This window comes from Rhinatrema bivittatum, chromosome 6, assembly GCF_901001135.1.
Source record: "Rhinatrema bivittatum chromosome 6, aRhiBiv1.1, whole genome shotgun sequence".
Lineage (NCBI taxonomy): Eukaryota > Metazoa > Chordata > Amphibia > Gymnophiona > Rhinatrematidae > Rhinatrema > Rhinatrema bivittatum.
Window position 1 is genome coordinate 124,684,613 of NC_042620.1, and position 22,779 is coordinate 124,707,391.

A 22,779-nucleotide genomic window follows, 5' to 3' on the forward strand; every position below is an offset into this window, starting at 1 on the left:
CACATTTGGTTTGGGGTAGTAATCGCCGTAATAAGCCAGCTACTCCCCGCTTTGTGAGTGCGAACCCTCTTTTCTTCTCCCCTGCCGTTGAAGCAGAGAACGATGCTGTATATGCTTGGAAAGTGAAGTATTAGGCTTATTTGGTTTGGGGTAGTAACCGCCGTAACAAGCCAGCTACTCCCCTCTTTGTGATAGCAAATCCTTTTTTCCACATTTCCTCTTGCCGTTGAAGCTTAGAGCGATGTTGGAGTCACAGTAAGCATCTGTATGTTTATTTAATAAGGGTATTGTCTCCGGGCAGTAGCCATCTTTCTGGTGAGCCACCCACTCTACATTGGCGGTCTCTTGACTTTATGGATCCACAGTGTTTATCCCACGCCCCTTTGAAGTCCCTCACAGTTCTGGTCTTCACCACTTCCTCCGGAAGGGCATTCCAGGCATCCACCACCCTCTCCGTGAAGAAATACTTCCTGACATTGGTTCTGAATCTTCCTCCCTGGAGCTTCAAATCGTGACCCCTGGTTCTGCTGATTTTCTTCCTACGGAAAAGGTTTGTCGTTGTCTTTGGATCATTAAAACCTTTCAAGTATCTGAAAGTCTGTATCATATCACCTCTGCTCCTCCTCTCCTCCAGGGTGTACATATTTAGATTCTTCAATCTCTCCTCGTACGTCATCTGATGAAGATCCTCCACCTTCCTGGTCGCCCTTCTCTGTACCGCTTCCATCTTGTCTTTGTCTTTTTGAAGATACGGTCTCCAGAACTGAACACAGTACTCCAGGTGAGGCCTCACCAAGGACCTGTACAAGGGAATAATCACTTCCCTTTTCTTACTCAATATTCCTCTCTCTATGCAGCCCAGCATTCTTCTGGCTTTTGCTATCGCCTTGTCGCATTGTTTCGCAGACTTCATATCATTAGATACTATCACCCCAAGGTCCCTCTCCTGCTCCGTGCACATCAGCCTTCCCCCCTCCCCATCGAATACATTTCATTCGGATTTCCACTCCCCATATGCATGACTTTGCATTTCTTTGCATTGAATCTCAGCTGCCATGTCTTCGACCACTCTTCCAGTTTCCTTAGATCCTGTCTCATTCTCTCCACTCCTTCCGGCGTGTCCACTCTGTTGCAGATCTTAGTGTCATCTGCAAAAAGACAAACCTTACCTTCAATCCCGTCCGCAATGTCGCTCACAAAGATAGTGAACAGGACCGGTCCCAACACCGATCCTTGCGGTACACCACTTATAACCGCTCTCTCCTCAGAGAAGGTTCCATTTACCATCACACATTGTCTTCTGTCCGTCAACCAATTTGCAATCCAGGTCACCACATTGGCACTCACTCCCAAGCTTCTCGTTTTATTCACCAGTCTCCTGTGCGGAACCGTATCAAAAGCTTTGCTGAAATCCAAGTATATGATATCGAGTGCTCTTCCTCGATCCAATTCCTTGGTTACCCAGTCAAAAAAGTCAATCAGATTTGTCTGACAGGATCTTCCCCTGGTGAATCCATGTTGCCTCTGGTCCATCGATTCTCCGGACTGTAGATTGTTCACTATTCTCTCTTTCAGCAGTGACTCCATTACTTTTCCCACCACCGAAGTGAGGCTAACTGGTCTGTAGTTTCCAGCCTCCTCCCTGTTGCCACTCTTGTGAAGCGGGACCACCACCGCTCTTCTCCAATCACTCGGCACCACTCCCGTTTCTAGGGATCTATTGAACAGGTCACACAGTGGAGCCGCCAGAACATCTCTGAGCTCCCTCAATATCCTTGGATGGATACCATCAGGCCCCATGGCTTTGTCCACTTTCAGGTTCTTTAGCTCTTCCCACACATTTTCTACTGTGAAAGGATTTTCATCTATTCCACTTCCCTCCAGTTTCTTGTTGTGTAGAGATGGTCCTTCTCCAGGGTCTTCTTTAGTGAACACAGAGCTGAAGTATTCGTTTAATATTTCTGCCATTTCTTCGTCACTCTCCACACATTGATCATTACCACCTTTCAATTTTGCTATACCACTTTGGACCTTTCTCTTTTCGCTGATGTATCTGAAAAATGTTTTGTCACCATTTTTTATCTCCTTGGCAATCCTCTCTTCCGCTTGACTTTTTGCCAACTTGATTAATTTCTTTGTCTCCCTCAGTTGATTCAAATATGCTTCCTTGTGCTCCTCCCTTTGGGATCTTTTATATATCTTGAATGCTGTTCTTTTAGCTTTAATTTTGTCAGCCACCTCCTTTGAGAACCAGATATGTACACATATATGCTGGCTCGCACCCAGAGACACGGCCATTTTACACCATACACTTACATATCCGTGTATGACATAAAATTAGCTGTACATGTGTGCATATGCACACAAATGCTGGCTCTACCACATAAGGGGGGGGGGAGATTTTATTAGATATGCACGCCAACACAATTACCAGTTTCCCCAGTCCATTCCCAGTTTGCACAGGTAAAGGCTAGGACTTCCTAACCCCCCTAGTTAATATGCCTCCCTTTTAGCCCTACACCTTAAAACCCTGCTAAATAGCCTCTTTTTTTTTTTTTTTTGCTGCATTACTTACACACGATCCCTAGGAAAAGTAAAGTTATGCATTAGGAGACCCTGGTGCGTGCTTGTGCATGTAAATATTTACAGGCACCTTTCATGTTACATACCGGGACCGCCCATGTCCTGGCCAGACACCACCCTGCCCCTTTTTCTGCCTTTACCATTTGTGCGTGTACCGGGAGATAACGCACGTACTCAGGGGCTTCTTACAATCTGCGCGGCGCGCGCTGGCCCAAGGCGCTCGCATAACTCCCGGCTCTGGCGCATGGAGGGCTTTTAAAATTTGCCTTCTATTGAGTACTTCTCACATGCACTCAGCTCAATTTTGGATCAGAAGGGGCTGAGCATTTTGGCTGCAAATTGTTAAGGAATTTCCTTAGGAAATTTAAATGTCAATGGGAAAACAGGTTTGTAGGAGGATGTGATTGTTCAGAAAGGGCAGGAAACTTGGGGGCTAGAAGAGAAACATAAAAAAAAAAAAAGTAGCTGACTTGGGGATGGAGGCTAAAATCACAAACAATACTGAAGAATCAAACACTGCCAATGATTCTGCAGGGATCCGCATCCTCTTCCTATATACATTTCAAAGTTTGTCTAATTCTTTTTAGGCTTTCAAATTTAATTTAAAGTATATTTCCTGGCTCTCGCACAGCCAAGTGACACTCTTAGCTATACTTTCTTGGATATATAAAGAGCATATCCTCTCTACAACCCCCACGTCCCAGCTACTTAAAAAAAAAAAGTAGTACTACTCTCCTTGCACCCACCCTTTTACCCCTATACATTTATTTCTCCACTAGCTGTACCCGGCCACGCGTTGCCGTGGCTCAGTCTGGTTTAATTTCACAATGCGCATTAGCTCTGTTCCGGCCGTCCCAACTCCCTCCCCCCCTTCCCCGGCGGTGGACGGACTGGCTCGGCGACTCTTCTACCCTTTCCTCCTCCTGTGTGTAACTGTCCGGCAGTCCCTACTCCCTCCCTCCCCCCTTCCCCAGCGGCTGTACCCGGCCACGCATTGCTGTGGCTCAGTCTGGTTAAATGGAAAAGAAAGAAAAGAAAAAGTGCATGTTTCTGCATTTGCTCTGCTCCGGCCGTCCCAACTCCCTCCCCCCCTTCCCTGGCGGTGGACGAACTGGCTCGGCAACTCTTCTACCCTTTCCTCCTCCTGTGTGTAACTGTCCGGCAGTCCCTACTCCCTCCCCTCTTCCCCAGTGGCGGAGGAAAGGGCTGAGCCGTTTCTCGGAACGGCGACTCGCCTGCCCTTTCCTCCTCCCCTCTGTGACACCCAGCACGTAGCGCAGAGCTCTATGGTCCGCACATGCGCGGTAGAGCTGCTCTCTACTGCACATTTGCAGTCCGTCGGTCAGAGCCCATTTATATTGTAGATAGCGTGTGTTGCTTTTACGTCCAACAGATGGCGCTGTTTTTGCAAAAAATCATGCTTTTACCTGTCACAGGTGTGACATCTATATAATATAGGTATATAAAAACATGCGCGAAATCGAATGCAACGTGTCAAAATTTCAAAGCAATCGGTGAAGAACTTTCGGAGATTTAAGATTTTGAACAAACGAACATTTACATTTTTATTTATATAGATTGATATTTGAATTTCCCAAGGAAACTTTGCAGCCAAAATGTCCAGCCTTCTGATGTAAACATGAGATGAGTAAATGTGAGGTGTATTTTCACCAGGGGTGGATTGTGGCAAAAAAAATAAAAAAATCAGCCAGGGTTGGGGAGTGGGAAATGGGCAAGGCGGATGCAGAATGGGAAGGAATCTCTCTCCCTTCCCCACCTTCATTTGAGTGCTGGACCTGTGGCTCCTGTTAGCTAAAGCTCTTTGTACAAAAGGCTACTTGCTACCCAAACGTGGCTGGCCCACTTTCTAAACAGATTTCACTGCTTATTCTCTCACTAGATTTCTCCATTTTCCACAAATCCAAATGTCCTGTCAGCTGTACTCTTCTTTTTGACAACTTTTTAGTTTTCTAACCCAGTCTCTCTTTTTTTTTTCTTTCTATGAACAGGATCAGCACTTACCTCACTTCTGATGACACTGTCAGGCCCAGTTACATTTCCAGTGCATGGTGTTTGTATTTAGTATGAAACGGCAAACCTCCCATTCCTCCCCCAGCCCCCTCTCTGCAAATGCCATACCTGGGAACTTCTGAGTAGTGATCACCCTGAAATCTGTGTGGACTGGGTGATGTGGTGAGGGAGGGAGGATACATGCCTCATCTGTATCTCTTTCACTCCACCCTGCTCCACACACTCTCTCATACACATATCATCTATCGCCCTCTCTTCCAGGAATGACCTCAGCATGTTTCCCCTCAATCCCCAAGCCCAACCCAAGAACTCCTTCCCTTCCACAGGCCCAGGGCCAACCCCAGCAAGCTCTTCCTCCCTAGGCATAGGCACACAGGGCTTGTGCAAAGAATCTCAGGCAGCAGAGAACAGCCTTCTGCTTCCTGCTCCAACCCTCCCTCTCCCAGGCAGGCTGTGGGAAACAGGAGTGGAGGGGGTGCTGCAGAGTCTGATGCAAACAAAGCAGAGAAAAAAAAGAGACACTCTGCTCCCTAATCCAGCCAGGACCAGAGCAAGGATATTAGTTGCCCTAAATGAAGTTCGCAGTACTGCCCCCCTCCCACCCCCATCACTTCATCCCCATATACAATTAAAAGTTATGCATTTATAATAATAGACTTTACATGAACAAGAACATTTAAAGTACAGTATTCTGAGGTAAAAATATCATAACACCTATATTATATTTATTTGCAATGCTATAAAACCCTGCAAAAAAAGTGAAAAAAAAGACCCTTGGAATTTTTATTGTGTCTATTGTAGGTAAGTTGGGTATGGGCTTGGCCCTCAAAAAGCCATGAGGAAAATGAATTAAAATTTCAATATAGTAAATCTACCATACCAAAACTGCAATAACTGCCAGCATTCAAAAACTAACAACCCTACTTATGAAAAGGCAACACTGCAATTATTATGCCAGGCCCTATAATGTCAATACATCTACTATTAAGAAAACAGAAAAAGCCAAGCTGCTACAAACTAGCAGAATACATCAGTTCAGTCACACATAGAAAATACAAACAGATCACCAAATGCAGAATAAGGAGACCATAAATTAGTAATACAGACATGCAGGCAAAACCTGAATTATAAACCGCAACAAGCCAGATAATGTATGTAGTGCAACAATGGAAAAACAAAAGCATTACAATTCCTCTTAAACATCAAACTATAAAATCAGAAAATGTAAATCATCACTAGAAGTAAAACCATACTAATAAAAAGAATATATCAAAACAGCTGAAAAAAAGAATAACATCCAATAACTTAAAACTCATATACATTTTCCAAAGACCAATAAAATATTTCAAAACAGCAGACAGAAACACCACCCAATACATAACAATTAAAACGGATTTTAAAAAATCCCCTGCTATCCATACCTGGTATCTTTTGATTTCCAGATGGCTCGAGGTTGCTGTGTATTAGCAGGGGAGAGGAGAGAGTTTGTTGCTCACACATTCTCTCCTCTTTCTTATAAATACACACATGCTCAATCACAGAACATGCTCTCACAAACACATAAGAAAATACCATACTGGGTCAGACCAAGGGCCCATCAAGCCCAGCATCCCATTTCCAACAGTGGCCAATCCAGGCCACAAGAACCTGGCAAGCACCCAAAAACCAAGTCCATTCCATGTTACCATTGCTAATGGCAGTGGCCATTCTTCAAGTGAACTCAATAGCAGGTAATGGACTTCTCCTCCAAGAACCTATCCAATCCCCTTTTAAACACAGCTATACTAACTGCACTAACCACATCCTCTGGCAACAAATTCCAGAGTTTAATTGTGCGTTGAGTAAAAAAGAACTTTCTCCGATTAGTTTTAAATGTGCCCCATGCTAACTTCATGGAGTGCCCCCTAGTCTTTCTATTATCTGAAAGAGTAAATAACCGATTCACATCTACCCATTCTAGACCTCTCATGATTTTAAACACCTCTATCATATCCCCCCTCAGTTGTCTCTTCTCCAAGCTGAAAAGTCCTAACCTCTTTAATCTTTCCTCATAGGGGAGTTGTTCCATTCCCCTTATCATTTTGGTAGCCCTTCTCTGTACCTTCTCCATCGCAATTATATCTTTTTTGAGATGCGGCGACCAAAATTGTACACAGTATTCAAGGTGCGGTCTCACCATGGAGCGATACAGAGGCATTATGACATTTTCGGTTTTATTCACCATTCTCTTTCTAATAATTCCCAGCATTCTGTTTGCTTTTTTGACTGCCGCAGCACACTGTACCTACGATTTCAATGTGTTATCCACTATGACACTTAGATCTCTTTCTTGGGTTGTAGCACCTAATATGGAACCCAACATTGTGTAATTATAGCATGGGTTATTTTTCCCTATATGCATCACCTTGCACTTATCCACATTAAATTTCATCTGCCATTTGGATGCCCAATTTTCCAGTCTCACAAGGTGTTCCTGCAATTCATCACAATCTGCCTGTGATTTAACTACTCTGAACAATTTTGTGTCATCTGCAAATTTGATTATCTCACTCGTCGTATTTCTTTCTCACTCATCGTATTTCTTTCCAGATCATTTAGACATGCTCTAATACACAGTCATGAATATACATACAGACATGCTCTCGCAGATATACTCATAAACTCATAAGGACATGCTTTCTCTCTTTCTTTCACACACACACACACACACACACACACACAGATATGTTGTCACAGAGACACACATGGTCTCACTCTCACACACAGACACGGACACGTTCTCTAATACATAGGCACAGACACACTCTCTCTCATTTACTTCCTACCCCCCCCCCCTCCATCAGAAGCATAGCGGCATCCTCCTCCTTCAGCCCCCCACAGTAGATGGGATGCTTCATCTTTCTTGAGGCCCTGGGGGCCAATTCTGCTGCTTCCTGTGATGGCCCGGAGAACCTGCCATTCTTTCTGCTGCTTCTGGCCGTGATGGCATGGTCTTTCATTCTTCCCGCTCACGCAGACCCATCAATTTCTCTTCTGGGCCACCTGGGTGGAGAAGAAGGAGAAGCCATGGCATCGCTGCCCCCAGACCAATGGTGCTCTATGGGTGGCTGCGTAGTCCACCTAGTGCTTCCACTGATCTTCAATCCAGTCCCTACCTTCCTGTCATTTAGGGAACAAGAGGAAAGAAGGCTGATTTTGGAATGGAGAAAAGATCATAGAAAAGTTACTCTGCTTCCTAATCCAGCCCCTTCCATCCTGTTATTTCTCCCCCTCCCAGGCAGACTACAGATGCACAGATCAGTACTGAGGCTCTGGACAGACTGATCCAATAAGAGATGCTTGATCATCCAATAGAGCAATCCGCTTTGACTCTTATTTTAAATAGGTTTTTTTTTAGTTGACTGAATTATCAATGTATATGAAAGATGGACAGTAACCATATCTGAAGCTTTAATGAGTGTTAATTCAACCACTTTGTATGTCTGTTGCCCATAGAATAATAGTCTTCTTCTCAGGAGGGAGGAAACATGAGAGAAGCAGCAGTAAGTCTCCCCCTTGCCATCAGAATTGTTTCGATGCTGCTTGCGGCTAGGCCACAAGCAGCCTCTTACCTTTTCGCTGCCAGTCTTCCGATGCCGTTCCTCACAGCCCAGAGGCTGCCGACATCAACCACCACTGCCGCGCTCTCCCTTACAGCCAGGAGGCCGCCGACGTCCCCTCTTCATTGTGGCAGGAGCTGCCGAAGTCTTTCATCCATCCCGCAGCCAAGAGGCTGCAGATGCTGTCCTCTTTGCGGCCTGGAGGCTGCTGCTGACCCCGCTGCTCTCCTATGGCCTGGGCGCCACCTCCTTCATCTCTTTGCAGCCTGGAGGCCGCCACCGAAGCTGCTCCTCTTTGCGGCCTGGAGGCTGCCGCCGAAGCCTTCGTCTTCTGCTGCCTGGAGGCCGCCCTGAAGCTCTTCTCCACATGGCCAGGAGGCCACTGTCATCCTCATCCTCTTCCACGGCCAGGAAGCTGTTCTGGAGCTCCTCGTCATGCGGCCTGGAAGCTACCATTATCTTCTTACTTCACGACAGGGAGCCGCCATCATCAGGACCTGCTTCTTCTTGTGCAGGATGCCACTGTCCAAGCTCCTGCCTTCTTCGTTAGGTGCGAGGCCGCACCTCCTCTCTTGATTTAAAGGGCCAGTTCCTCCTGGCTCCTCCTTGTGATGTCATCAAGGCATTTCAGCCCTAAAAAAGGGCTCAGCCTTCAGTTGCTCTTCGCCTTCACAAGGAGTTGGTCATGGAGTTGGACCTCTCCTGAATCTTCAGTTCCAGCTCTTCATTCCAGGAGTGCTCCGTGATCCTTCTTCACTTCTTCAAGGCACTCTGTGTGTCATGGTTCCTGAACCTTCGTCTTGTCTTCATTCCATGTTCTGGTCTCTCGTCGGATCCCGTCCTCATGTCTTCAATGTCCTGGTGTCTCCGTGTCTCCAGATGTCCCGATGTCTTCTCGTCTTCAGATGTCCTGACGTCTCCCTATCTCCAGATGTCCTGACATCCCCTTGCCTTCGGATGTCCAGACGTCTCTGTCTCCTGTTGTCTTCGTCCGTCATGTTCCAGACATCCTTGAGGTCCTCCTCTATAGAGGTCCCTGATGTCCAGATGCCCTAGATGTCCAGACGCCTTGATCTCCTGATGTTCTGAGGTAGCAGTGTCCTTTCATGTCCGATGTCCTACGTTCCAACCCTGATGTTCCAAGTCTCGCTCCTGATCCTGAAGTACCATCAGTCCTTAAACTCTGGGTTCAGCTCCACCTTGTCCCAGTCCTCGTCTTAAAATGACCATCCTGGGAGTAAATCCATATCTATCCAGTGTCTGAGTTTGGTGGCTATAGCCCTCTTCCGGTTGGATCTGTCTTCGAGCACTGCCTGGATTCCTCCCTGATCCGAAGCTGCTGTCTTCATCTGAGTATCCGGAGTCCTTATCCTCGCCTGTGTCTTCCCAAGTTCCAAATCCTCATTAGAGTGTCCGGAATCCTCGCCTGACTCTTCAGAATCCACTTCTGATCTTCACCCACGTTTGAGCATCTTGCGTCTGAGTTCAAAGCCACCTCGCATTCTCATCTCGTTTGAATCTTCAAGTGTCTTTGTTTCTTCTGAGCTCACAAGAACCAAATGTCCTCATCTCGTCTGAGTCTTCAAGTGTCTTCTTCTTAGGTCTGAGTCCCAAGCTCCACGTGTCTTCATTTCATCTGAGCCTCCGAGCTTCCTCGTCTTCTTCATGTCATCAGCCTAGTTCAAGGCTGAGGTCCTGTCTTGTTTCAGGTTTCAGTACCATTGCCTGTCCTCGACCTCTGTCCTGCTGCATCTGCCATTCCCCAGTGGCAGGTCCAAAAGGGCTATTGAATGGCCGGAGGGCTACCCCAGAGACAAGCATTGTGTTGTTGGATCTCTACCAGTGCGTGCAGGTTCAGCAAAAGTTAGAGCTTGGTGGCCAGCCTGCTCCTCCCATGCTTGGACACGTCTTGCCTGCTACGGTGCTTCCTCGGAGCTCCTCTCTGCAGTCGTGTCGTCGTCCATGGGCACATATCTCCACGGAATTGGGAGCGCTCCCTAGCACTCCCTCTCACAGATTCAAACAAGAAGGTTGAGAGGTCACATGCTGAAGACCTCTTACTTTGCCCCACATAAACCATTCTAGTTTCTGTTTACTTCTCCAATATGTTTAGTGATGTATGCATATATGTGTCCATGAGGGCAGTTCTGAGATCTTTAGAAGTGTTAATGATGGCTGAAGGAGAAATACTTTTGAAAGAAAAACTACTGCTGAACTTTCTATTAATGCAATAGTACAACTTAAGAAGAGAGAACAGTGTTTAGCAGAGTGCCATAAGGATTGGTGTTGGGACCAGTTCTGTTTAATATCTTTGTGAGTGACATTGTGGAAGGGATAGAAGGTAAAGTTTACCTATTTGTGGATGATACTAAGATCTGCAACAGAGTGGACATGCCGGAAGAAGTAGAGAATGGACGTGATTTAAGGAAGCTTGAACAGTGGTCGAAGATATGGCCGCTGGGATTCAATGCCAAGAAGTGCAGTCATGCATCTGGGGTGTAGTAATCCAAAAGAGCTGTATGTGATGGGGGGTGAAAGGCTGTTATGCATGGAGAAGACAGGGACCTCGGGGTGATAGTGTCTAGTGATCTGAAGATGGTGAAGTAATGTGACAAGGTGGTAGCTAAAGCCAGAAGAATGTTGGGCTACATAGAGGAATAACCAGTAAGAAAAAGGTGGTGATAATTCCCCTGTACAGGTCTTTGGTGAAGCCTCACTTGGAGTAATGTGTTCAGTTCTGGAGACCATATCTCAAAAGGGACAGAGACAGGATGGAGATAGTTCAGAAAAGGGTGACTTATGAGGAGATGTTGAAGGACCTAAGTAAGTATATCCTGGAGGAGAGGAGGTGCAGGAGAGATATGATACAGACCTTCAGATACCTGAAAGTTTTTAATAATGCACAATCAACAAACCTGTTCTGTTAGAAAGAAATCAGTAGAACAAGGGGACATGAAATAAAACTCCAGGGAGGATGACTCAGAACCAACGTCAAGAAATATTTCTTCACAGAGAGGGTGGTGGATGCCTGGAATGCCCTTCTGGAGGATGTGGTGAAGACAAAAACAATGAAAGATTACAAAGGGGCATGGGATAAACACTATGGATCCCTAAAGGCTAGAGGAGGGAAATGAAGACTGCATGGGGGTAACTTGCTGGTATGGCATTTACTACTCTTAACCAATAAACCTTCACACTGTTGATGGAACTCCATCATTGTTCTCTGCTTCAATGGCAGTTGGAAAAGAGGAAAAGGGGAATTAGATTCGGACAGCAACCAACAAGGACACTGAATATTATGGTCTGGGAAAACAAATAAGCATGGGGGTAACTTGCTGATGCAGCTGTTACTACTCTTAACCAATAAGCCTGATACGTTTGATGCAACTCCAACATTGGTCTCTGCTTCAATGACAGGAGGTAATGGGGAATTGGACTCAGACAGCAACCAACAAGGGCCCCTATTTTTATGGTCTGGGAAGCTGATGGGTATGGGGGTGACCTGTACGGCACGGAAGATGCTACCATGAGCTTGCTGGGCAGAATGGATGGACCATTTGGGTCTTTTCTGCCATCATTTCTATGTGAGTGTAAAATGTGAGTAACAACATTTCTGGATGGAATGGATGACAGTACTATAACCATTGATAATAGAGTTTGTATTGGTTTCAATATTATGAATGTGTTAGAATTAGATTTTCTTAGCATGTTTATAGTATGTGGCATACAAGCATGAGTGTATAAGGTGCAACTGTATGTGTGTGTATGGAACCCCGGTTATAACAACTGAACACAAAGAAAAGGGAGGATTATATTAGTTTGAAACTAAAGTTAGCTATGTTTTGTGGGTAATGTAGGAGCTGGACTTGGGCCAAAATTCTGTGGGAAAAGTGGCACTGGATTTTTTCAAAGCAGCTTTTGCAGGAGAAATGTAGCCAATGTTTTTACAAAGGAGAAAATGACAACATATTTCCTTCTCATGGCAAGCGACAAGGGAAACAACTTGAGTTGTTCTAAGCAGGTTTCCCATTGTTCCCAAGAAAGTGAAAAAAAAAAAAATCAACTAGCAAAACTACATTAAACAATACTTTAGAGATCTCTGGGGCATGCCGCTATTTATCTCTTTTCACTGAGAAAACTAATCATTAGTCCTACTCTTTGTTTCCCATTGTTTCCCCAGTTATCATTCCATAGGCAGACACTGTCTCCTATCCCATGACTTTTTAATTTCCTGAGGAGTCTCTCATGAGGGACTATATCAAACGCTTTCTGATAATTCAGATACTGTACATTATGTCAGCCGGCTTACCCTTATCCACATGGTTATGTACGCTTTTTCAAAGAATTCTAATACATTAGTAAGATACAGCTTCCCTTTGTAAACCCATGCTGGCTCTTCCCCATTAAGTCATGCTAATTCAGATGTCCAGTAAATCTATTCCTAACATTCATTTGGTGGTAGCTAGCTGAATGATTTTGGTGCCTGTGGCAAGTGTGTTTACATAATTCTTCTCGGAGTGTGAGGTATACACAGCCTCTTGGGGGGGGGTTGAGGGGGGGTATTTCACTGATTAGCCAGCAGCAGTGATTTATCTCCTTTGTCACCAGCTACCCTGACTTTTTTTTCTCTTTACAGACACAGAACTTGAGAGATGCATAAAAACCGTAAACCCCCATAACATGGAGAGTGTGATTTACTTATAAAATGTTTGTCATTTATTTATTTATTTTTTAGATTTGAATCATTGTAGGCCAAAATAAAGTAATAATTTGGAAAGTTTATATGGAGCCTCTGTGGGTTTATAATGCTCATCAACAGTAAATTTAGGGGAAAGGATGTTAATAAGCCAAGTAAAAAAAAATTACATTTAAATAATACAGTCATTATGTTCTGTGAAACTATCATCAATAAAGGTTTTAAGATTCATATTTAAATTAGAAAATGAGATTTACAATCTCTCTACATAGTAGAGGAGCAGGTATCTTGTGTCACTGGAACCCTACAGGCTCAAATAAAAAAAAAAAAAGACAAGACCATTCTTTGCTGTTTGTTTCAAGAACTATAACTTTGGATGATTGGGACATAGCAGAGAAAAGTTTAGATTACAGACAAGGAACTCAGAGGACTCCAGCCTACCCTTCTTAAGGAACAGATTATAACACAAACAGCATAACAGAATTCAAACTGCTTACTTCCAGCAGTATTAACCAAAACAGCATCCATCTTTCAGGACAGCAATTTTAAGGATCTGCCATCTCTTGGAAACCCAGGGCCTCCCTCTTCTTCCCCTGAGCCTAAAGGGTAGATTTTCAAGCACGCGCACGCATGGAAGCGCCAATTTTATAACATGTGCACGCTAGCGCGAACATGTCATGAAATCCAGGAGCTGTGTGCACATGCACATCAGATTTTATAATCCGGGTGCACATGTGCGAGCGGCGCGCGCAAGGCGGGGGAGAGACGAATACAATTTCTGCGCGGCGACGCATCCCGGCTTCCCCAGTTCCCTCCCAGTCCACTCCAATTAACGAGAAGAGGAAATGCTGGAAACATAGTAACATAGTAGATGACAGCAGATAAAGACCAGTTGGCCCATCCAGTATGTTCAGTTTTTTGGTTGAAACAGGGTAACTGAAATATTAGTCTAGCTAGTAATTCTTTAAAACTTGTTACTTAAATAATGCACATCACCAGAAAGTTCAGAATTGTATATATACAATCAAATCCAATTAAGGAGTGGACTAGGAGGTAACTTCCCTACCCCCTATCCTAACCTCCCTTCCCCTTCCCCTCTCCTCCCCAACCCCTAAATCCTACCTATTTGCTTTTTTGTTGTTGTTGTTTTCCAACTTACTTCAGGGCCTGACCTGAAGTAAGTTGCACGCACCGGCAGCTGGCCGGCGCGTAGGGCTCCAGGACAGCGATCAATGGCGTTGTCCCAGCCTGCCCCCCTCCACACCCCTCCCCTTCCCCCTCCCCCCTTCAGAGAAGCCTGGCACTTATGTGCGTCCCAGGGTTTACGCGCGTGGCCGGGCCCCTTTGAAAAAGCACCCAGCATGCGCAAGGCCCAGCTACGCGCGTAAACCCTGGGATTTATGCGCGGGGCCCGTTGAAAATCTACCCCTAAGCTCTTATTCCTGCTCTTCAGGGACCCACCCTCTGAGCAGCCTGGCTCTCTAAAGTGGATCAGGCTAGATGCCTGGTCCAGCAGTGTTTCAGGAAGGTTTTCAAGGACACTCCACAATGATCCTGCTATCATTACTTTGGTATCAGTTTCTCTGGGTTTGATTGTACATATACACATCTGAACTTTCTAGTGATGTTTATGTAACAATTTTAAAGAGTTACTAGCTAGACTAATATTTCAGTTACCCTATTTCAACCAAAAAACTGAACATACTGGATGGGCCAACTGGTCTTTATCTGCTGTCATCTACTATGTTACTATGTTTCCTGCTCCAGCATTTTCTCTTCTGATCCTATTCCCAGGTTCCCTATTTTTTTTTGTCCTAATATACTTCATTTCTTATATCTTTATATATTTTTGGAAGTATGCACTTTTCTCAGGCAGCAGTTTTTCAAGATGGTAGCTGAGTGACTAATCAAAGGTCTGAGAGTGGTAATTTTGATTGACAGCATCTTTGTCCAACAAGATTTTACCATTTCTGGATATATAAACTACCGATATGATGTACCCACGAATGTCGGTATAGAAAAGTTAAATAAACAAATAAATGAGGAATGGTGAGGAGTCAAAATAGAATATGAATTGAATGGAACTGTAGACAGTTTGGGTATGTTTTCAGCTAGGCAGAAACCTCTCTTGAGATAATGACGTCTATGATTTCATTAGCATCATTCTTTTTTTTTTTGACTGGGCTCCTGCTCCTTTTTATTTCCAGCTTAGGCCTAGATTTATCAAAAAGCAGTAAATATCACATTTGAAATTAAAAAAGGGTGTATTTTATGGTAATAGCCTATTTACCGCAATGTGCATTATCTTAGTGCTTTGCAGAAGTATTACTGCAAATTGCATTAACTTTTTGGTAATACCACAATAATGCTGCAAAGTGCTTATTTCACAGAGAGACAGAGAGAGAGAGAGAGAGACTATCTACAAGGTCCTTGTAGTAGTTAGCGATTTATGCTACTATAAGAGGTCTACCTAGTAACTCGAGGTGAGGTTTAGGTAGCATGTAGGGGTTAGGGGCCACTTTTACATGTTACATCAAGCTGGGTGAGAGAACATTGTACAAATCTCACCTTTGTATGAGTTTCCTCACTCCTATGGACATCAAATCTTCACAAGAGTGTACTGTTCTGTCCGTACACCTCACTCTGCATGTAAAAGTGCCCCTAACCCCTACACTACTACCTAAACCTCACCCCGAGTTACTAGGTGGGCCTCGGGGTGAGGTTTAGGTAGTAGTGCCTTAACGTGAGTTGATAAATGACCCTATTAGTTGGAAAAAAGGTTTGGGATCTGACACCATGAGCCTTTATTCCCTACTACCAGGGATTTCCCCCCTATTTTTTGTCTCTCCCCCCAACCCCAACATACCTAGTATAGTCATTGTAGGGATGATCCAGGCCAGGGCGCCTTCTGGAGCTGTGTAATCATAGGCCCCAAATTCAGCTACTAGATGTGACTCATAATGACTATGACTCTCTACCCCTGAGGACTGTAAATGCTGCCTCCACAGCATACCCAGCCCCAGCAGAAGACTCAACTCAGGGATTAAACCGGGGACATTCCATACTGCAGTGCATCACACTTGCCACCAGCTCGGTCAACATCAATTGTTCAAGAGGCCTCACAGTAAAAATCCATTGCTGCAATATTTTAACTTAAGATTACTATATGTTTGATAAATACAATTTTTAATTTAACAATTTTTAATTTTGCTCTCATTGAGTTTGCTTTATTGCTTGTCCCTTCCACCATTAAAAACCAGGGACAGCTACATTTTTTGACTGGAGAGCTGTGCACAGTTGGCATATTTACAAACTAATACTACTTCCTTTGAATAGGCACTAGCGACTGCTTTTCTCTGGAAATAAAATCCATCATTTTAGTAAAAAATCATATCTTATAGCAGTGACTGTGTCTGGAAAGATACTATATATGTATTGTCATTCTTACAAATAATTGATGATTTTGTTGTGCATATGTGCAAAAGAGAAAGAAAGAAAACTATTATCATGCTTCATGAAGGTCACAAAAATAAGAAAATGAAATACAGGCAACTAAGTTGACACCGTCACATATTCACTACATTCATAGGCATTACATTTCATTATCATTCAAAATAACAAAGCACCTCCAACCTCACTCCCGGAGTCATTAAGAACATGTTAACTCACTTTAATTAGGAATATCTGATTTATCTCCCCATTTTCTGAATTAAAGGTGTTACGCATAGTGCCTACTACCTAACCAGCTGTACCATCTAGTAAAAAAATGAGACTGAAAAAAGCAATGGGGTCTTATACTGAAAGAAAACACTACAAATCTGCATTAATATTAGACCACAACCGAAAAGACCTTAACCATTACTTACTTTAGTGCAGGGATTCCCAACATTTTGGGAGCGTGGACCTTTTTACAAACTCCAAAATTTTATGGGGATCCCCACATGCTTCTTTTTAATTTTTACATGCAGTTGGTACCATATTTATTTAATTCACAGATTTATAATCTGCAATTCACAATGCACCAGTGCAGATATGCCATATACAGAATAGAAGTTATTAAAGTAATAACAAAGAAATGCACACCAGACACATTCATAATTTAGTAAACTTATTAAATAATGTTTACTGATGGGTCATTCCGTATCAAGTGGACCAGGGGTCCTTGCTCAGCCTTCTCCAAATCGAACAACATTTTGCTTGGATGTTTTCTACGGTCTCAAACAAAACTGAACTAAACAATTGAATGGAGGTCACCTCTGAGTACCATGCTCTGTGCAACCTAAATGGCCATTTTGTCCAGGTCCAGGTGCTGCAGCCTGACAACACCTCTCAGGGGCCTGAAATTTTGTGAATTAGTACAACCCCTGGTGGTAAGTCCCAGGGCAAAGTGTGGAACATAACATGAGCTTGCCTCCCTTATTATGGGCCAGAAAAGCACGTGAAAAATTTTACAAAAGAAATATAAGGCCTACTTTGATTCCTCATTACTCCCGACTTATACTTTGATTCAGGCCCTGACTGCACTAGTAGTCATTGCCCATGGCATGTACTTATAAGGTTTGCACTAAAAGGCTTTACAGACAACTAGAAGCAAAACTATAATTACATAAAGACACAATACACTTTTCTTTTGCAAATGTTTGCCAATTTTCAGGTGCAAATATCTCTACTATGTAGTTTTTTATGTCGTATGAAAAAGCATCTTTTTTTCTACAAACGTCTTCCTGATTCATTTTGGACCCGATCTTGCTTTGGTCAGAATTAAGGCCCCAATGATATGCATCATTTGCATATGTGGGCACGCTATGTTAAAAAGAGACTTCTATGGCACCCTGTTATGTAACATGCAAATGAGCTAGAGATGTGAAATTTTACATAATGGTGAAGCTTGTTGTGCTTACCATGCTTATGACACATCTTGCTTCGACATACTTTTATAAACACAACAAAATGGACATTTTATTGTGCTGTGCTATTTACTGCATGCAAGCCTGAACATGCAAAAGTATCACCTTCACAAGGAACTATGGTAATGTCATGTTAGCAGTGTGTTGTGGCAGAGATTTTGGGACCATGCCCTGACCTGTGACACTGTTGTACTCTTTTTGGTATATTGACTGCCTTGACAGACACCTGTTTTGGAGCATATTCACTACTTCAGCAATGGCTCTGCTGCTCAATACAAAAACTTTAAAAATGTCACTAATCTTTGCAATCATAGTAATGACTTTCATGTTACAGCTGAATGGAACTTATTTGGCACCAGCCATGGAAAATCACCCTGGAGGGGATTGGAGGAATCACAAAATGTTTAGCTGCTCATGCTAGTCTATAACGTCCCCTCAATAACCCGATTTTGACATCAAAGGATCTATTTGACTTTTGTGATAAAAGTGTCTCGGTTATCAAATTTTTCTTTGACCCAAAGGAGGACATTGAAGCAATCAGTATGAGAGGTTTAGCAAAGGTCTTACAGTTGCCGGCAGAAGGGAAAATCATCAATGCAAGCCCATTGATACAATTAAAATTTGCATTAGCAAAATTTCAAATGACTTAAGTATCAAAAGTCTAAGTTTCACGGTCAATGTCTCAGGATATTTCCTGACATTGCCCGAGATACTCAGATAAGGAGAAAGGAGTTCTTGAGTATGAGGAAGAAAGTTATACAGAGAGGGGCTAAATTTCTCCTTAGGTTTCCCTGTCGTTGTATTATAATTTTTCAAAATTCTAGGTATATATTTAATCAACCTTGTCAACTTCGTTCATATCTTGAATCCTATTCCTAAATTCTTCACAGATACATCAGCTGGGGAAAAATGTGTTTGGGGTAGACACAATCTGATGTTATGTAATTTCATGAGTAAGTTGCTGCTCTAGAGCTTGCCATCCTCCTAATTTCATAATTTCTTATAATTTGTAAATTTATAGATTTGTCACAGAATGTATAAAATAATTATCTTGGATATAATTTTCCTACCATGTTTGAACTGATGGATACAAACTGTGTAATATCTTTTTGAAAATGAAAATCTTAATAAAAAAAAATTAAAAAAAAAAAATTCAAATGACGTCACCTCATTTATTGCAAGTGTTCAAGAACATGAATGTGAATATTTTCCAGCCCTTCAAGTATCCAGCTCCCAACCTGGTCAGTATTTAGCTTGCATCTATGATAATTCCTGGTGGATTGGCCATATATGCGAAGTCTCAATTGATGAACGCGATGTCTTGGTCAATTTCCTGCACCTCCAAGGTCCTGCCAGATCATTTTACTAGCCGTCACATAGAGACACCTGTTGGCTTCCCGAAAAGCACATTATTGCTGCCCTTGTTGCACCCATAATAACAATCAGGCAGGCAGTGCATTTATTCACAAGCCACTTTGGCACGCATTGATGGGACGTTCAAAAGCATGTGCAAGGCAGGAAAAAAGAAAGTGAATTTTGGTGAAATCTGCAGTTTAAGCAATTCTCATATGTAGTGTAAGAACATAAGAACATGCCATACTGGATCAGACCAAGAGTCCATCAAGCCCAGCATCCTGTTTCCAACAGTGGCCAATCCAGGCCATAAGAACCTGGCAAGTACCCAAAAACTAAGGGGCAGATTTTTAAACCTACGCACGCGGCCTACATTTGTGCACGCTACCCAGCGCACATAAATGTATGCCCGATTTTATAACATGCACCCCGAGCCCTAGGGGAGCCCCGATGGCTTTCCCTGTTCATTCCGAGGCCGGCCTCGGAGGGAACTTTCCTTCTGCCCCCCTACCTTCCCCTCCCTTCCCCTATCTAACCCGCCCCCCAGCCCTACCTAAATCCCCCCCCCCCACCTTAGAGGCAGGCGTAACTTACGCGCGCTGGCCAGCTGCCGGCGCGCAATCCCCCAGCATGGCCACTGTGTCGGAGGCCTTGGTCCCACCCCCGCCCCTTTCACAAAGCTCCGGGACATACGTGCGTTCCGGGGCTTTGCGTGCATCACCGAGCCTATGCAAAATAGGTTCGGCGCACATGTAGCCCTTTCAAAATATGCCCCTAAGTCTGTTCCATGTTACTATTTGGCTATTTTCTAAGTCAACCTAATTAATATCAGGTAATGGACTTCTCCTCCAACAACTTATCCAATCCTTTTTTAAACCCAGCTACACTAACTGCACTAACCACATCCTCTGGCAACAAATTCCAGAGTTTAATTGTGCGTTGAGTGAAAAAGAACTTTCTCCGATTAGTTTTAAATGTGCCACATGCTAACTTCATGGAGTGCCCCCTAGTCTTTCTATTATCCGAAAGAGTAAATAACTGATTCACATTTACCCGTTCTAGACCTCTCATGATTTTAAACACCTCTATCATATCCCCGCTTAGCTGTCTCTTCTCCAAGCTGAAAAGTCCTAACCTCTTTAGTCTTTCCTCATAGGGGAGCTGTTCCATTCCCTTTATCATTTTGATCGCCCTTCTCTGTACTTCTCCATCGCAACTATATCTTTTTTGAGATGTGGTGACCAGAATTGTACACAGTATTCAAGATGTGGTCTCACCATGGAGCGATACAGAGGCATTATGACCTTTTCCGTTTTATTCACCATTCCCTTTCTAATAATTCACAACATTCTGTTTGCTTTTTTGACTGCCACAGCACACTGAACTGATGATTTCAATGTGTTATCCACTATGAGGCCTAGATCTCTTTCTTGGGTTGTAGCACCTAATATGGAACCCAACATTGTATAATTATAGCATGGATTATTTTTCCCTATATGCATCACCTTGCACTTATCCACATTAAATTTCATCTGCCATTTTGATGCCCAATTTTCCAGTCTCACAAGGTCTTCCTGCAATTTATCAAAATCTGCTTGTGATTTAACTACTCTGAACAATTTTGTATCATCTGCAAATTTTATTACCTCACTCGTCGTATTTCTTTCCAGATCATTTATATATATATTGAAAAGTAAGGGTCCCAATACAGATCCCTGAGGCACTGTCTTGCTTTCTCTTGTTTTGTTCTTAAATAAAAGCTTGGAAACCTATGCCTGGTACCTTGTCTGTTGTCTGGAGTGGCCCCTAGGCGATAGGGTTGTCAATTTTGCTGAACTGGCAGTGGCTCAGTCACCACTGATTAATGCAAGGTAACTAATCAGCATACAAATTTATGAAAATATGTCTAAACAAATATGTGTCAAAAGCTAAAAATGTGATAAGCACAGTAAACTGAGCTGCACTGTAAATTTCCACATCTCTAGCTCATTTGCATGATTCACAGTTCGGTGCCAAAGATGGCTCTTTTTAACATAGTGTAGTCACACATACAAATGATGCTTGTCTCTGGGATGGTAATTCTGACCAAAACAGGCTGCGTACAAGATGAAACAGGGTGACTTTTGTAGCAAAGAAGATGCTCTTTCAAATGACATTAGAAAGAAAAAAATTAAAAACTACACAGTAGAGATACTTGCACCCAAAACATGGTGGAATTTTGAATAAAAAGGTGACATCATGTCTTTATGTAACTATATCTTGGCTTCCAGTTGGATGCATAGATTCCTAGTGAAAATCCTAGAAGTACATCATGAGCCATAACTGTTTATCCAGTTATGGTATGAATCAATGTATACGTCAGGAACAATGAGGAGTCAAAGCAGGCATTAAATTTCTTTTGTAAAATTTTTCTCATGCTTTGCTGGTCCATAAAAAGGGTGCCAAGCTCATGTTAGGTTCCAGACTTTACAAAGAAACTTAGCACCAGAAGTTGTAATAATCCGCAACATTTCAGGCCCCTATCCGAGGTTGTTTGGCTGCAGTTTTTACTGTGCTCCATTTTGTGTCCTTCATGGAGCACAGTACTCTAAGAATAACCTTCATTCAGCAGCCTCTAGCTCTGGAACCAATAGAGATCCAGCTACTATAAAAGAAGTGAACCTTCTTTTATAGTTAAACATACAGTATTGCCGAACCTTCTAGAATTACGTGACTGCCCAAAGACTCATTTACAGAGACACATCATGCTGTTCACATGACAACCTATCCCTGAACTGCCCCAGGTAGATAGTATACAAAAGTCAGTAAGTGCTAGACACGCAAGGAGTTTAATTTTGTATTTTGCCTTTTCCCTTTGTGGAAAAAGAAAAGGAGGAAAGATTTACTGGGGTGCACTCCTGAAAAGGGAAGGGCCCTTAAGAAAACCCCTGAGCTGACTTGCTTTTTTCCTGAAGGAAAAGGAAAAGTACTTGTGAGAGGAGGCGGCGCAGCCACAAAAGTCTCTACTAGCATTCATGGAGGACATAGAGGCCTTATGTCAGATCTTGCAAAAAGGACAGCGGCAGCTGGAACATTGCTTGAAAACCCATCAGCAAGCCTGGCAGCAGCAGATGCAGAGCCCGATACAGAGGCAGAGCCAGAGTGTGCTGCTGCTGCAGCAGGGCTGCTGTCCATAGGAAGCACCTGGCAACAAGTGAAACAGCAGAGAGGACTGAAGAATTAATCAAGCCAGAGGCGCCAACTCCAGTCTGGGGAGTACTTACTGCAAGCCGGAGCTGGGGGGGGGAGGGACTCACCCAGTTCTAACAAAGTGGCAGCAAGATCCCATCGTGGAGATATCAATAGTGCTCTTTGCTCTGGTCTGGGCTCTTTTCTGGTCCCACTGGAGTGGGACAGAACTCAGTTGCAGACATTAGTTGAAACTGAGACTGAGCAAACCTTCAGGAAGAGGGAGCAGGGAGATCAAGGCTGCAGGGATCTTGAACCTTCAGCAACAGTAACCTGTGTCCAGGGGGGTGCAGCAGCAGCTTTCTAATCTAGATGAACCACTTCCAAAAGAACAGATGGCAGAAATCAAGGAGGATTTCCCCCTTGGTGATAAGGACAGAGA

General features: G+C 43.5%; 1 protein-coding gene and 1 long non-coding RNA gene across 6 annotated transcripts in view; one reads left to right on the forward strand and one right to left on the reverse strand.

Moving 5' to 3' along the window:
• LOC115093730 overlaps positions 1-12,996 on the forward strand; it is a 112,243-nt gene extending 99,247 nt beyond the window's left edge. For all 4 annotated transcript variants that reach the window (XR_003857395.1, XR_003857393.1, XR_003857392.1 and 1 more), the window contains exon 5: positions 12,850-12,996. This is a non-coding gene — a long non-coding RNA (uncharacterized LOC115093730). The remainder of the gene's footprint in view (positions 1-12,849) is intronic.
• The window catches only part of ZNF385B (zinc finger protein 385B), a 690,453-nt gene that overhangs the window by 58,467 nt on the left and 609,207 nt on the right, over positions 1-22,779 (reverse strand). The gene's annotated exons all lie outside the window — the stretch shown is intronic.